This window comes from Lagenorhynchus albirostris, chromosome 10 (assembly GCF_949774975.1).
Source record: "Lagenorhynchus albirostris chromosome 10, mLagAlb1.1, whole genome shotgun sequence".
NCBI classification, from domain to species: Eukaryota; Metazoa; Chordata; class Mammalia; order Artiodactyla; family Delphinidae; genus Lagenorhynchus; species Lagenorhynchus albirostris.
Window position 1 is genome coordinate 58,781,402 of NC_083104.1, and position 18,035 is coordinate 58,799,436.

The window sequence follows — 18,035 nt, forward strand, 5'->3', positions numbered from 1 at the left end:
TTGCCGTCATTTGGTGTTGTCAGTGTTCTGGTATTTGGCCATTCTAATAGGTGCATAATGGTATTTCGTTTTGATTTGCATTTCCCTGATGACATATGACATACAGCACCTTTTCATATGCTTATTTGCCATATGTATATCTTCTTTGGAGAGGTGTCTGATAAGTCTCTTGGCCCATTTTTTAATTGGGTTGTTTGTGTTCTTATTGAGTTTTGAGTTCTTTGAACATTTTAGATAACAGTCTTTTATCAGATGTTTCTCTACAAATATTTTCTCCTGGTATATGGCTTATCTTCTCATTCTCTTGACATTACCTTTCACAGAGCATAAGTTTTAAATTTTAATAAAATCCAACTTACCAGTTATTTTTTTTTTTACGGATAATGCCATGGACATTGTGTTACCATACCCAAGGTTTTCTCATCTCTTATCTTCTAGGACTTTTATTTTGCATCTACATATTAGGTCTGTTATTTTACATTTAGGCCTGTGATCCATTTTGAGTTATTTTCTGTGTAGGCTATAAGGTCAATGTCTAGATTCATTTTTTAAAATGTGGATGTCCATCTATTCCAGCACCATTTGTTGAAAAGATTAGCTTTCCTCCATTGCTTTTGCTTCTTATTGAAGATCATTTGCCTATATTTATGTGGGTCTATTTCTGGGCTCTCTATTGTGTGCCATTGATTTGTCTTTTACTCTGCCAATACCACACTGCCTTGATTACCCTAACTATATAGTAAGTCTTGAAGTCAAATAACATCAGTCTCCCAGCTTCATTTTTCTTCAATATTATGTTGGCTATTCTGGATTTTATGCCTCACCATATAAACTTTAGAATCAATTTGTATATATTCTTAAAATAGCTTGCTGAGATTTGGGGGAAAAACTGGGGGAAAGAACTAACATCTTGACAATACTGTCTTCCTATCCATTTATTTAGGTCTTCTTTTATTTATTTTATCAGTGTTTTATAGTTTTTCTCATATAGATCTTGTACATATTTTGTTAGATTTACACCTAAGTATTTCACTTTTTTGGTTGCAAATGTAAATATATTGTGTTTTTAATTTCAAGTTACACTTGTTCACTGCTGATATATAGGAAAGCAATTGATGTTTTTCCATTATGAATCTTAATTTATTTTTTTAACTTTTTATTTTATATTAGAGTTTAGTTGATTAACAATGTTGCTAGTTTCAGGTGTACAGCTAAGTGATTCAGTTATACATATACATGTATCTATTATTTTTCAAATTCTTTTCCCATATAGGTTTTTACATAATATTGAGCAGAGTTACCTGTGCTATGGTCCTTGTTGGTTATCTATTTTATATATAGTACTGTGTACATGTCAATCCTAAACTCCCAATCCAAATTCAGTTGACTTTTGTATGTCAACTTTGTATCCTGCAACTTTGATATAATCACATCTGTTTTTGCAAATGCCCAAATCTCAATAAAAGATCACAAGGTATACAAAGAAACTGGGGAAAGTGGCCCATTCAAACTTACAAAATAAATCTCTAGAAACTGACCATGAAGAAACAGAGATCTATGAATATTTCACAACGAATTCAAATAAAGTCTTAAAGATGCTCAATAAGCTAAATAGAACATAGATGACTAAATACAATCAGGATAACAGTGAAAAAAATGGGAATATCAGGAGAGATAGAAACTGTAAAAAAGAACCAAATAGAAATTCTGGTGCTAAGGAATACAATAACTTAATTGACATATTCACTAGAGAGATTCTGCAGCAGATCTTATCAAGCAGAAAAAAGAATCAGAAAACTTAAAGATAGGTCACTTGATATTATTGAATCAGAGATGCTAAAAAAACATGAAGTCAAAAGAGCATAAGTATTATGAGACATCATCAGGAAAACCAATATATGCCTTATGCAAGTCTCAGAAGGAGAAGAGAATTAGTAAGGAGCAGAGAGCCTATTTGAAGAAATAATGATCAAAAACTTCCCAGATTTGAGGAAGGAAATGGACATGCAAATTCAAGAAGCTCTATGAATTCCAACTAACATAATTCCAAAGAGACTCACACCAACACATTATAATCAAATTGTCAAATCACAGATAAATAGAAGATCTTGAAAGCAGCAAGAGAAAAGTGATTCATTACATACAAAGGAGCTTCTATAAGATTATCAAAGCAGAAATCTTGCAGAACAGAAGGGAATGGGTAGATATATACAAAATGCTGAAAGGTAAACAGAAACAAAAAACACCACACAAGAATACTGTATCCAGAAAACCGTCCTTCAAAAATGAAGGACATTTGCATTTCTCTGTTGATTAGTGATGTTGAACCCCTTTTCTATACCTGTTAGCCATTTGTATGTCTTCTTTGGAGAAATGTCTATTCAGGTCCTTTGTGCATTGTTAAATCAGGTTATTTATTTTTTTGTTATTGAGTTGTAAGGGTTGCTTATATATTTGGATAGTAACATCTTATCAGGTACATATTTGCAAATATTTTCTTCAATTTTTTTCATGCTGCTGATATTTCTTTTACTGTGCAGATTTTAAATTTGATACAATCCCACTTGTTTATTTTGCTTTTGTTTCATGTGTTTATGGAGTCATATCCAAAAAAAAAAAATAACATTGCCTAGACCAATGCCAAGAAGACTTTACCCAACGTTTTATTCTGGTAGTTTTACAGTTTCACATCTTACATTCAAATTGTTAATCCATTTTGAGTTGATTTTTGTAAATGGCGTGAGATAAGGATCCAATTTAATTCTGCATATAGTTTTGCCAACACCATTTATTGAAAAGACTATGCTTTTTCCATTGTATGCTCTTGGCAACCTTGTTAATGACTATTATCAAAAAGACAAAAGGTAACAAGTGTTAGGATACGGAGAAAAGGGAATCTTTGTACCCTGTTGGTAGGAAAGTAAGTTGGTATAACCATTACAAAAACACTATGGAAGTTCTTCAAGAAATTAAATATAGAGCTACTTTATAATCCAGCAATCCACTTTTGGTTATAATTTTTTAAAATGAAATTATGATCTTAAAGAGATATTTGCACTCCCATATTCATTGCAGCATTATTCACAATAGCCAAGATCTGGAAACAACCTAAATATATTCCAATGGACAAAGAAATGTTGATAAACAAATATGTGTTAATGGACAAACACCTTTAATATGTGTTGATGGAGATATATATTCACATTTTATTTATATAGAAAATAAATACCAAGGACCAGGAAAAGGAGAGACTAGGGAGATGTTGATCAAAGGATATAAAGTTTTAGTTATGCAGGATGAATAATTTCTGAGCATCTAATATACAGCAATGTACCTATAGTTAACAATATTTTATACCTGAAATTTGATAAGAGAGTAAATCTTAGGTATTCTTACCACACACATACTAAAATGGTAACTATGTGACATGATGGATATATTCATTAACTTGAGTGTGGTGGTGATCTCACAATGTATTCATATCAAGTTGTACACCTTAAATATATACAATTTTTATTTGTCAACTATACCTTCATAAAGCTGGAAAAAATGGAGACATTAATACTTTCCCAGATAAACAAAAGCTGAGGGTATTTATCACCACATAAAAAATGCTAACGGGATTCCTTCAAGTGGGAACAAAAAGATACTAGACAGCAACATGAAAACATATGAAATTATAAGGCCATCTGGTAAAGATAAATATATAGACAGGTCAATAATCCTGTAGTATTGTAATGTTGGTAGTTAAATCACATTTTATTCTGTATATAGTTTAAAAGCATAAAAGTAGCTATAGATCCATGTTAATGTTACACAATATAAATGGATGTAATTTGTGAAATCAGTAAATAAAGTGGAGGGCAGAGGCATAAAAAGGAATAAAGTTTTTTATGCAATTGAAGTTAAGTTGGTATCAATTTAAAATAGATTATATAACCTTAAGATATTCTATGTAATCTTCATGGTAAACACAAAGAAAACACCTGTAGAACATACACAAAAGGAAATGGGAAAGGAATCAAAGCATATCAAAAAAAAAATCAATGAAATGCAAAAAACTTTCAGAAAGAGAGGAAAAGAACAAAAAAAGCTACATACATAAAACAGAAACTAACTGGGATTGCTGGATCATAAGGTGATTCTATTTTAAGATTTTGGGGAACCTCTATGCTGTTTTCTAAAGTGGCTATACCATTTTACATTCCCACCTAGAGTACACAGACTTCTAATTTCCCCACCTCCTCCCAACACTTGTTATTTTGTGTATTTTTGGTAGTAGCCGTGTTCCTAATGGGTGTAAAATGATACCTCGCTGTAGTTTTAACTTGCATTTATCTAATAATTAGTAAAGTTTAGCATCTTTTTATATGCTTTCTGGAAAATTGTACAACTTCTTTGGAGAAATCTCTATTCAAGTACTTTGCCCATTTTTAAATAGGATTATTTGGTTTTTGGTTGTTGAGTTGTAGGAGTTATTTATATATTATATATATATTAACTCCTTATCAGATAAATGATTTTCAAATATTTTCTCCCAGTCTGTAGATTGCCTTTTCCTTTCCACTTTGTTGACTGTTTTCTGTGATGCACAGAAGTTTCATGTAGTCCTGTCTATTTTTGCTTTTCTTGCCTGTGCCTTATGTTTTATATCCAAGGAATCATTGTCAAAACCAATGTCCTGAAGAGTTTTACCCACATTTTCTTCTAGGACTTTTATAGTTTTAGGTCTTATGTTTAGGTCTTTAATCAATGTTAATTTTTCTGTGGTGTAAGGTAAGTGTCCAGCTTCATCCTTGTGCATGTTGGATATCCAGCTGTAAGCAACTGTTTGCAAGATGAAAAAGTTCTAGAGATCTGTTGCATTGTTATATGATTATAGTTAATATCACTAAACTGTACTGAACTGTACAATTTAAAATAGTTAAGGTGGTAAATTTTATGTGATGTTTTTCACCACAATTTGTTAAAAAATTAAAAACGTTTTTTAACTACAATATTTGCTGTTCACCTTTGCCTCCAGGAAGCCATATAATTTGCACAATGCTGTTCTCTAGACAGATAATTTTATAAGACCCATGGGGGTCCTTTTCAGACCATGTGTGAGGTCAAAATTATTTTCGAGTATACTAAGATGTTATTTGCCTTTTACATATTTTTATTCTGTTTCATGTACACAGTGCAGGCCACATGACAAATCCATAACTATTTGGAAAGGCTATTAAAATATTTTTCTTTTTTTTAATTACATGTGTATACAAAGCCAGAATTTCTTCATATACTTCCACCAAACAACATATTATACTACAATGAATGTAAAGGAGACATGAGAATCCAACATCTTCTTTTAAGCTAGACATTAAAGAAAGTCTACAAAAATGTAAAACAATGCCACTTTTACCTTGATAGAATTTGGGGAAATTTTTTTCTTTATTTAAAAAAATAAATGAATAGTCATTTTGCCTTAAAAATATATTGTTTATATCACCATGTATAGTATTTATTATTGTCATCTAAAAATGAATTAATGTTACAAAACAATGTGAATATAATTAACAATAGTAAACTTCATGCTCAAAAGTGGTTAAGACTATGTTTTATGTTGTGTATTTTACCACAATTAGAAATTAAAAATGAATAATAAGTATTTTAAAGTGACAGTTTTAATTTCTAGTAGTATGAACATCAATAATAGATATAATCCACATAAACAGAACACTCCTTGAAGCCCTCAGTAAGTTTTGAGTTGGACTGTATCCTGAGACCACAAATCTGAGAAATGCTGCTCTCAACACCCCTGCTGTGTTAGCTATTAAATTAGAATTAAAATCTATTGCAAAAATGGATAGAGGCCCAGTTCCTTCAAAAAATTTAACAATAATTTAACAAATGAATAATTTAACAAATGAAAATTGACTTTTTTTTTAACTGATCAATTCAGCTTTGTAAACAAGGCTGCAGCAGCTGTGATGGCAGCAACAAAAATAGCTGGGATGCTAGCACCCAGAGTGAGTGTGGCCATCATCCCACTGCACAACTCAAGTGTTTCTCCTGTGTTTATAAAGTGCGATGCCCACTGAGTCTTCATGGATGAGACAGAAAGTTCTCCAAAAGAGAGAAAATGGATATTCCCTTCAATAAACACCACAAATTTCAGTGTTTATATTTAAATAGTAGTACATGTGGCATGTAACAGACCTGAATTTCTTATCTAGTTTGCCTTTACATTGTGATCTCAGCAAGTAGCAATTTTCTTTCATAGACCTTCAGAACAACACTATTACAATAAAAGGTGTTGAGGATGAGAAGATGACAACAGCTTATTTCTTACTGCCTTGGTAAAAATCCAGTTGTTAGCAATTGTTTGTTGTATTGCTTACTAGTTGTATTTGTATTAGTTTGGTACATAAAAAGAAATACCTCTTCCTAAGGCAACAAGAACAATTACTGCTATAGAATTTGGGGGAAAAAAACTGTTTTTAATTTTAAAAATAAATACAACATTGAATGATAGTCAGTGTTCAAAAAAGCTGTCTGTAGACAGTAGCTTTCACAATCCGTTTGTTTCATGAGGCCTATGAGGTCTTGTTCTGCTGCATCTCTGCCACTTCTTCCTCCTTCCCAGATTCTTTTGCCCTCAATTCACAGAACATGTGTTATCTTCCAGGTCCATGATTCCCATGCACAGCGGTGCCCTTAAAACAGGTAGGACAGACTTTTTCTATGAAAGGCCATATAGTAAATATATTCAGCTTTGGAGGCCAGGCAGTCTCTACAACAACTACTCAACTGTGCCATTGTACTTGTAAAAACAGCCATAAGCATCCATAAATTAGTGTGTATGGTTGTGTTTCAATAAAACTTTATTGACAAAAAGAGGCTGGAGGGGTGCATATTTGGCCCATGAACCATAGTTCAAGGACCCCAGGCTTAGAAACTTGCTTCCTATTCTCTCCCCATCAGTAAGTCCATGTGTGAAGTAATTAGGCCATTGTGTGTTTCCTTGCCAGAATGGACTCATCTAAGGCAATGATAGCAACAAATGATATGAATTGATCACTAAAAATTCATTAAACATATTTGAAATTCTGTTGTTCTTTATCACTCTTCTCTGAACTCTCCCTTACTCCTTTATGATTTTGTCTCAGAAACATGAACGTTTCCAGCTCACATATTTAGGCTGATCTGGATTTCAGTTAGTTTAACCACACACTGACAGTGACAACAGAATTACTGGAGATGACTTTGTAAACCAGTCAAGGTTGTAAAGAGTTTTTCTCTCATCTTCTATACTTGCTAAAGGTCACATATGGAAAATAGAATTTCCCAAATTCCCCACCCACGTAAAAGTATACCCTGTAGTAAGCAAATCCGGCACAGTCATAAACACCATTCTAGTGCTGCCATTTGGAAATTTACTGCATATCATAGTCCAATGGCTCAGTAAAAGCAATTTCTATTTTTACCTCCTGTATCAACCTGTGTGAAAATCTATCCATGTCAGAGAGGCTGTAGGAGGCAAACATTAAAGCACTTTTTTATTTTACTGTTAGAAAAATAGGCTTCAAAACACTGTCTATTCTCAAAATGTTACCAGCTGAAGAACAAGTGGGAGGTAGTCTAAAGCAGTTGACTCTGCTGCAATAAATGTTAGCACATTAAAACATTATTAATATCAGATTACTAGAAATCATTAACAGAACTCCAGCTTTTCTAGCTTACCTAAATATTTATTCACTCCTCTCCTATTTCTACCCCTCCTTATCGTCCCCCTTCACTTACTACTCTCCTATTCCAGCTCAAACTAGACACTTACATTATCATTATCAAGCGTCCTTTTCATACAAAACCACCCAAGTTTACAAATCACGGGGGGAAATTCAAAGTCTGCTGAGGGCTAGGAATAGGAGTTTGATTTTGATTTTTTAAACTGCTGTAGAAATTCGTTTTCTTTTTCTCTCTGTTTTTATTTATCTCTTGTCCTGCTCTGGTCTTTCTCCAATTTATTCAAGCTCTGGTGGTGAAAAATTTCCAAGATTCCCAATTTTTCTCTTTTATCACATATAAGCTTCTTTTCATGTCTTCCAAGGCCATCAGTAGTTTAGTCCCACCATCATTATCATTATTCAGTCCCAGGATGTTTCTCTACTCCAGTCACAATGGGCTCCTTATCTTCACAGTCTCTAAAGTATTGATAATTCCTACTATGTCTTTGCTTGTATTGAGCTATCATTCTATCCACCCATCCAAACCCAGTTCAAATTACAAACCCAGAGGTTATTCTTTTGCTTATCCTGAAACAAACAGATGGCCGGATATTTCTCCAGTGAATATGGGTTTTTCAGGATCAGTAGAGAATTGCAACTCAAGGTCTGCAGCCATGGGGAGCCAAGTGCAAGTCCCCACATCAGATGGGAGGGAGCCACTCTTATAGAGGGGAAAGGAGGGTGGGAGTAAACAAAGAGTCCCTGACTTTTCATTGGCTGAGCCCTTGCCAGGAAAGAAGAGGAGCCTCCCTTCTTCCTGTTGGGCTCTGCTATCATCACAGGGTGTGAGAGCTCCCCCTGCTGGTCTCCAGACTATCTAATTGGGGGTTTTGTTTATCAGTTTTTTACACTCTCTACCTGCATTTTTATTTCTGTCCCTTCTTATCATTCCAGGTGAAAGCCAAAGTTTTTACAATGACCTGCATTGTAGATCTGGTTCCCCATTATCCAATGTCCCTCTTTATTTGCCTCCCTCCACTATTCTGCCTCTTTGAAAATACTCCTGCCACAGGGCCTTTGCACTTGAGCTCCCCTCTGCCTAGAATGTGCTTTCCCAGTTATCTGCATGGCCAGTGCAGCTCCTTCACTTCCTTCAGATTTCTAGACAGTGAAGCCTTCACTGGACATTCTACCTAAATTCCTCACTGGATCCTGACATGTCCTGGGCCTCTCTCCTCCTCATCACTTCTATTTAGCTTTCTTTACTATTTAATTTGTTTACTTATTTATCTTGCTTATTGTCTCCTCTACTGCACTGTGGGCCATGCGAGAACAGGTATTTCACCAGCTTTGTTCAATGCTCAGCCCTAGAAGAGCACCTAAAACAAGGGATCCCATTGATGTTTGCTGGGCGAAGACATATCACGAAGGTGATTTACCCTCACAGTCTACCTTGTTTGCCTGGCCCTTGTTATTCCCCACATGATGCTAATCAGCCCCAGTTAGATTTTGAGGGTTAGAGATCATGGCCTAGGTTTCATCTTTTTATGCTCCCAAAGCATCTAGAACAGTGCTGATCATATGGGAAAAATTCAACATACATATATAGGTTTTGATTTTTAAGGTCTTGTAAGTGAAAAAAGAATCGAAGTGAAAAAAGAATGTAAATTTTCCAAAAGTAGGGCAAGCTCACTGTTTGACTATGGGAAGTTCTGGGAAATGTATTTCTGGTTGAAATGAAGAATCTAAGAACCAATTTCAATTTATTACTATCTCTCCTCAGTAATGCTCTATCTCTATTTAAACACTGAGTCTGGATAACTCAGAACATTGTACAACGCAAAGAAGACAAAGGTAAGAAAGTCAACAGAAAAGTGAGGAATGGCTGAGGGGAGCTTTGCACATTCTTTAACAAAATTTATGTCAATATTCCACAAAGAATGGAAATAACTTCATGCAGTATTAAATTAAAATAGTCCCTTAATAGTTTCAGAACCTGTGGGTATTACACTTTAATTGTATGCAAACTTACATTTTGTTTGTGTTAAACATTTTGCTCCACTTAGGAACATTATTATCTAGCAAAAGCCCTTAAATTGTGCACAGTGACCTCAGTATAGCAGTTAGAAGAATCAGTGCTTTAAACATTTACAGTAGCTGGTGCAATAATAAATCAACTCCAATTAGAGCAGTAGTGACTACAAAGCAGCCTCCAGAAGTTAGAAATCCGTGGGCCCAAACTTAACAAACTCACCTGCTGAGAATATCGAATTGTCTACAATTTAGCTGTTAAGCTCGTTTCTTCTTCATCAGTTTCTCTGTGTATGAGAGTCGACCCTTACCTCCTGTGCTGAATTAGCTAGAGAGGAAACTTCTGTTTGTCAAACAGGTCTCCCCAAATCAGTTCTTAGAAGGGAGCACTGTTCTGTGATGGGATTTGTATAGGGACAGGCCTCTGAATCTATAAGTTAGGTATTTGGGCAGCAATTAGAATTATGACACAAAGAAGTAAGATTCAGAACTGAGAAAATGGAACCCTTACAAGAAGCTAGTGTGCACATGGGCATGTGTGGGTATATACACACATACACACATGCACACACACCCCTGCCCTTTCGCATCACTTTGAATTGCTCCAATTAGACATCTCAGTTTTATCTCACTATCTGACAACCACCTGGATATCAGCTCCTGTTAGGATTCCTTTCCAATCCCATAATTCAGACCTTCCATCCTTCTGTATTACCCTCATACATAAAATGGTTCTGACCACCTTTTTTGTCCTTCTACTCTTCTGAGATGTTGGTCACTAACACTTTCAATAATCTTGTCCTCCTGCCTTTTTCCAGCGACTGTCTGGCAAAAATTGTAATTGTGACTCAATGTCAGTCCTTTCCTTTCTACCTAAGGAAGTCCTTTCCTTTCTACCTAAGGAAGTTTACTAAGCTTACTAAGTATACTAAGTTTACTAAGCTCTGCTGTAAAACCAAGAAACCATGTAGATCAGAACAAAAAGATAATGATTTTCATACAGAGCTGGACCCTGGAATCTACTTAATAACACATTTATTTGTTTTCAGTACCACCTTCCATTCCCCTCACTGACTATCCCATTTTCAAGCTTATCCTGTCCCACAATCTTTTGGTAACTTAACTCTACCTCGACTGGAAAACTGAAGCAATTAAGGATGGATATTCCCAATTTCCTGTTACTTTTTTTATCAATGTATCCTTATCCATCCATATTTTCCTTCTTTCTTCTAGACTCAGCTGCAGAAGAATCCCTCTTTCTACTCAGAGCTAGTCCCCCATTGTCCCAGGGTAGGGAGACTCCGTCTCCTCCAAGGCAAAGCACTTACCCCATTAGGTATTTCTCCTCTCCCAGCCCTCCCTATTGACTCTTTCCCCTCAGCCTATGATCTTGCCCTTTTGAGACTCTTTGATACTCACCTAAGCATCTCCATCCCAAAAGAGCAAAATTTCATAAAGAAATATTACCCACCCACCTCACCTCCATCTTCACTCCTTTATTTTTCATTTATTCTTTATTCAGCCACTGAGATTATCTTCTTTGTCCTCCACATTCCACTCCCTGGGCACAGGTCTGGAAGTGAGCTTCACAGCCAGTGGACATGTAAAAATGCACTCTCTCCTCTCCCTGGGCTTCTGTGTCTCTGCTGTGCTCTTTAGGTCCTCAGGTCTCAGTCTGCTTGATGGGATTCTCCTGGGCTGATCTCATCAGCTCATCCTAAAACTCTCTCTGAGCATGTCTTTCCTGGAGTTACTCCTTCCTGACTTTTCCAGTTGTCCATTCCCTACCTTAATTCTATACCACTTCTTCCACTTCTCCTTCTCAATGAAAATATCCTTTCTTTCTCTTGGTCTTTCACTGTATTGTTACCTTTTCTGTAGTATTTACTGCAATATTATTTTAAAGATCTTTGTGTCATTTCACCAAATAAATTATAAATGCTTAGATGGCAGATACCTGATTGTGATCATCTCTGTTTAGCCTGTAACATTTGGACCTTTGGACTAAGCACCACTCAATAAATTGAACTAAATGTAAGTTTCATGCACTCTTTGTCACTTAGCCTACATTTTTCAAAAGCCAGACCTCACTTAAAACTACCAGGAAACAGTAATTACATTACACAACATTGATATTCTTAGATACTCTCAAAGAAATTCCCCTATTACGAGGCAGTAAATTTTCCTTCTCACAGAAAGATTTTCTCCTTTACACTCCTAAATTATTCAGAATACCCGTCCTGAAAGAGAAGGAAGTTTAATGTCTATAAAATCACTCGCTTAAACATTTTCACTTTAGAAGCCTACTTGCCTTTTTCCTGCAAAGAATTTGGGAAGAAATGTATCACATTTTTGTATTTCAAAAGAGAGGTAGGGAATTTGTGATAGAGAATCAATAAGGGACACACTTCCTGCCTTAGGGACTTAGGGCATACTCTGAGTGGACCCGAACACCCCACCACCATTGCCATGCTTTACAGAACATTTCTCAGGTGATCAGAGATACATTTCTTTGTGTCCACTCCCATCATTGAGTGACTCAGATCAGGTTAGCTGAAGGAATTCTCTTCAAAAACCATCTCAGACTAGCAGGCAAGTAGACTTTGGAGTATAAACATTGCCGATCAAATTTCAGCTTTAGCTCTTTTTAGCCCTGTGTCTTCAAGCAAGTTAAATAATGTTTCTGAACTTCATATGCAGCATGGTCATAAAAATAATTCCTTTTTGACAGAGAATTTGTTATGATTAAATGACATGATGCTCCTGAAAGTATTTTAAAAATATAATGCACTACTCGACTATTGGTTATTATTTCCATTTTAAAATTTGCTCTTTTGTATGATCTTCCCATTTATCCCTCTAAGCCAAGGGTCCCCAACCCCAGTCCCCAACCGGTACTGGTCCATGGCCTATTAGGAACTGGGCCACACAGCAGGGGGAGAGCAGTGGGAGAAGGAAAGAAGCTTCATCTGCTGCTCCCCATCACTCTCATTACCACCTGAACCATCCCCTCCCCCCCACCCCCGCCCCGCCATCCGTGGAAAAATTGTCTTCCACAAAACTGGACCCTGCCAAAAAGGTTGGGGACCACTGCTTTAAGCCATCCTATTGGACCCTATTAGCATTTTTTCACTATTACATAGTGATAAGATCACTGTTTTAATTTTCCATACATCAGTCCTGATAATGTTTCTCCATATAAATAGCTCCATAACCACGGAGCTAAGTTTTTCCTGTTTGGGATTGACTAAGTATCGCCCTCTGACAGATTTATTTTTAAGATTTTTTAAAATTTAATTTAATTTTATTTTAAGAACCAATTTTTTGGTACCTTCCCTATGTTTTATGCATCATCATTGGAAAATACTGTGGGGAACATTCTTGTTAATTTACTAATGACACCTCAGTGACAGGTGCTCAACACAAACCAATTGAGGAAAATAAGCATTTAGTGGCATGTCATAATTGGAAACCCTTGCCTTATCGCAACGGCTTTGGGGCCACAGTATCATGTTCATATTTAGCCAAGTTGGATGGATTTCATTACTTAGACTTCAGATTTTTGGATGATTTCTCTGATGTCAGTACTCAATGTCCAAATTTCCAAAATGGAGTTTATCACTGCTGTTGCTAATGACTTAATGAAACTTATAGTTATGGCATTCTATTATTAATTACTGTTGTTTGCAAAGATAGTAATAGTACCTCTGGAGATCTTCAAAACTCATCAAATGCAACCTGGACATACCCTATGCATTCAAGTATTTGATTTAATTTTTTGCAACTTTTTAAAGAAATTATCATTTATTCAGCCAAGGTCTTATAAATCCCTCTGATATGCCAAGTACAAAATATATTTTCTTTGGCATATGCAAAAACATAATTTAAGCAAGTATACCTATGGATATAACTATCAGAGCCCTTAAAAATACCCTACATTAAAAATGCTGCTTTTCTGTCCATTACATGTATCTACTGTTGCATAGTCTGAGAACATACCAAATCCTCTTTGACAATTTAACACAGAGAATGTGATGATATCACAATGGATGTATAGCTATATCCAAAGAGTGGAGAGGTCTGTTTTAGATTGGACAGATGTTTTTGTTTTGATAGATTTAGGAATCTTAAATATGTACTATTAAATTTAGGATTTTAGGTGGCAGGATTCATTTCTTTGTTACTGATTTAATAAACTGTATATATTGTAGTACCTACATTCCAAGAAGTTTTATTAAAAAATTAAGTGCTACATCCTCTAGGAGTCAGTCATGAACTTGCTTTACTGTAATGGGCTGTCTTCTTTGGTATTCCTACAATATCCCATGCACGTCTCTACATTTGCATTTAATACATATTTTCTATGCGATTTTTCCTTTAGATATGAGTTCTTTGATAGCAAGGTCTTATTCATCTTCAAAACTCTTATACCTGGTCATAGTATTTGGCATGCAGGATATATAGAACCAAACAAGAAGTGATTAAGTGAATGAATTAATAAATAAACTATAGTCTACCATATAAAGTAAAAGTGGTATTATTACTGTTGATTTTGACTCATTCTTCTTATGTCTTTATTCATTCCACTTATCACAATTCCAAGTGAGAATATCACTGTAATATTTTATAGTCCTAAAAAACATATTTGAATCTTTATCAGAAACTCTTTTATCATGACTGTATCCAGTAGTGTGCTTGTAAATCTTTAACAGTGTGCTCTAGAGGGGGAAAAAGGAAGGAAGGAAGGAAGGAAGGAAGGAAGGAAGGAAGGAAGGAAGGAAGGAAGGAAGGAAGGAAGGAAGGGAGGGAGGAAGGAAGGAAGGAAGAGGGAGAGAAACAAAGGAAGGAAAGAAAAGAAAGAGAAAAAAGGAGGGAAGGAAGGGAGGGAGGGAGGAAGGAAGGAAGGAAAGAAGGAAGGAAGGAAGGAAGAAAGAAAGAAAGAAAGAAAGGCAAGATTGATTTATAGCATTTCTGACCTACAATGGCCAACTTCAAGTTACCAACATGTCACCAATGCACAGATGGGAAGGAAGGTGAACCATTGGCTCTCCCGAGTGGTGAATAAGCCTCCAGGACTTCACTGGCTGCTTCTACACCCTGTCCTGTGTTACTCACTTCAACTAGCTTTGCTGAATTGCCTTCTTCTACAAGTTTTCAGTCATTCTTTTCAAGGACTGACTTCAATGCGAAGAGGTAATAAATCAACATGAGAGCAGTAGTCTGCCAGGTTCTTAAAAATGTTATCTTTAAATACAATCCTTAAGATCACCAATAAACCACAAGAAAAATTACATGTACTTTTCTCAGGAAGCATATTTTAAAACTCATATAAAAGTATGAGATGAATACTTCTGGAGTTTATTTTGATTTGTGTTAGGGAAGCCTGCATTATAGTTAATAATTTTATCCTTTCAGGGGAAAAAAAAGTAGACCATTATCTCTAAAAAAAAAATTCTCTGTTGTTTTATAACTACTTCCTTCCTCATTTCTCAATTAATTTAAGCTTAGTTTGTCTCTGCTAGTAAAACTCCAGAGCTTTAAACATTTGCGGTAAACCACATGTTTATGTATTTATGTATTTTAGGTATCTTGGTTTCTGGCTCATAGTTGTTAGAATCAAATGAGAAAAGACTGCTCAGCAATTCTTTAAACATCTTACCAACTGAGGCTTTGAAAGAAACCAAGAGTAATGAGAGCTACTCAATCCATAACCTGACTGCTGGTGATTCACTGGATTTTTCTTTTAACATATGGGCTAAATGGAAAAATTCTAAAATATTTTAGTAGTGATAAAGTCTTGTGATTACTTTAAATCACAATAGTCATTAACATACAAGGAAGAAAAGAGATTTCAGACAGACATTTGTGGATGTCTTCACTACCCATACCGTCAAAAATTATTTGAAATTATTCTTTACAATCTTGAAATATGTAAAACTTTCAATAGTCAAAATATGCACTTTGGTAACAATGTGTTTGTAATTTTTGATGTCTACAAGTCATCTATGGAGTTCAGCAAACAGTGTGATTTTCTTCCAATACTTTAAACTCAGTATATTTTTAGCAGAAACAGGATAATTCATTGGTTTCTGGGTGTACATATTAAGTTCAGAAGTTACATCTCTCTGAAAAAGGAGTAAACAGAAATAAACATCTTGAGCATGGAGTATCACAAAGCTCTAATTGCAAAGAGAGTCTGCTATTGCATTCAAACTATAGGTAAATTAAAAATGAAACAGCATGATTTTAATTGATTTGTACCAGATTACACAAGATAAAAAATTATAAATATCAGATGAAAGGAAATAAGTAATCAGAATATCCCAGGGCCCTTAAGTGCAAGTTCAATAGCCATGTTCATTTTGTAGCATGATGAATCATCAGGGAAAGTTTAATTATGACCAACACATCTGTTTATTAAACCATATTGAGGCAGAAAATTGTGCAATATATTCAAACAATTTTATAGCCATATATACATTTATATGAAAATGTATATGTATACATGGTGTAAAGGAAAATTTCAGTAAAAGATATTTTTATAATTCAAGAAAATGTTGACCATATTTTTATTTTATGAAGTTTAGATTTTGCCAATTTGTACTAGTTGAAATATCAAAGGCATGTATTTCATTTGCCTTACTTTCAAGACAAAAATTATTTCTTCATAGTGTTGCAGTTCCATATTACTTGTGATTAAAATGTGAAAACCTTTGGAATCACTTGTTTTAATGTGAATCTGGCTCAGTTCAGTTCAGCAGATGGTCTGACTTTGTTTAATCCTAAAGTATCTAGATTTTAGCATTACCTATTTTGCCTATCCCTAAATTTATACATAGAATTGACTGACTAAATGGAAGTTCAGTTAAAGCAATACAGAGTTCTTTCAAACATTTTAAGTAACATGCATACAAAACTAAGGGGGTGGAAATCACCATAGTTATTGGGTGACAAAAATTTCAAGAACAAAATTGTTCCTAAATAAATATATCTGTGTTAAGTTGAATTGCATAAATGACATACTTTATGAATTATGTAATATATAATCTTAGTGAGAGAAAAATGATAACTATATAATGTATATATATTATATTATATAACATATATAATATATAATCTTAGAGAAAAGTGATAACACTGCTAAGGTTTATTAACTGCCTTTCATGCCTCAAGATGCCCTCTGCTAAGCACTTTACATGAGTCTCGAGTAATTATCTCAAATCTTTATACAAAATAGCTATTCCCATTAGAAATTTAAGAATTTGAAGCACAGAGAAGTAACTTGTCAAAGTCATACAGCTGGGAAAGGGTTTGGTCTAGGAATCAAACCCAAGTTGAGATGCCAAACTCTGTGTTCCAAAACAACACTGGGGTTAGCAGATGCAAACTATTACATAAGGATGGATAAACAAGGTCCTACTGTATAGCACAGGGAACTATATTCAATATCATTGGATAAACCATAATGAAAAAGAATATAAAAAAAGAATGTATATATATATATATATATATAAAACTGAATCACTTTGTTGTAGAGTAGAAATTAAAACAACATTGTAAATCAACTGTACTTCAATAAAAAAAATTAAAAAACAAAACAAAACAAAACAACACTGACATTTCAGTGACATTTCAGTCACATTCTGAACACTGAAGTTCAGAGGTCAGCAAACTATGGCCCATGGGTCAAATCCAGCCTGCTTCCTGCCTTGTAAGTTTCATGGAACATGACCACTCTATCAGTTTACACATTGTCTTCGGCTATTTTACTACAACAAAGTTGAGCCACTGCAGCAGAGACCATACAGTCTGTGAAACCTAAAATATTCACTATCTGGATGTTTACATGAAAAGTTCTCTAACTTATGCTTTAGATTTCTAATTTGAAATTTGAAATCAATATTCTATGTTCTTATTTACTGTAATTTCTATTTATCTGACTTAAACAGTTGATTTGGTTGAAATAATCATTATATATTTAATAAATATATCAACATTATATGATTAAAACTGAAATTCTAACAGTTCCTCTAAAGAGAAACAAACAAAGAATGTAAACTGTCACCACTTATCACAAAACTAGGATGTTTTCTTATACATTCTATAATAAAAATTGCTATCTTATATGAATGAATTATTTATTGCTATTATGATTCAGCTTAAGAAATTTTCTACTTTAAAAGTATGCCTATTGGGCCCAAAACTTAGCTAGTATATGTCATAAAATAATGATAAAACTCTAAAGCAATCAAAATAAAAATGAGATATCATTGGCTTCCTTAAAATAGTATAAACCAT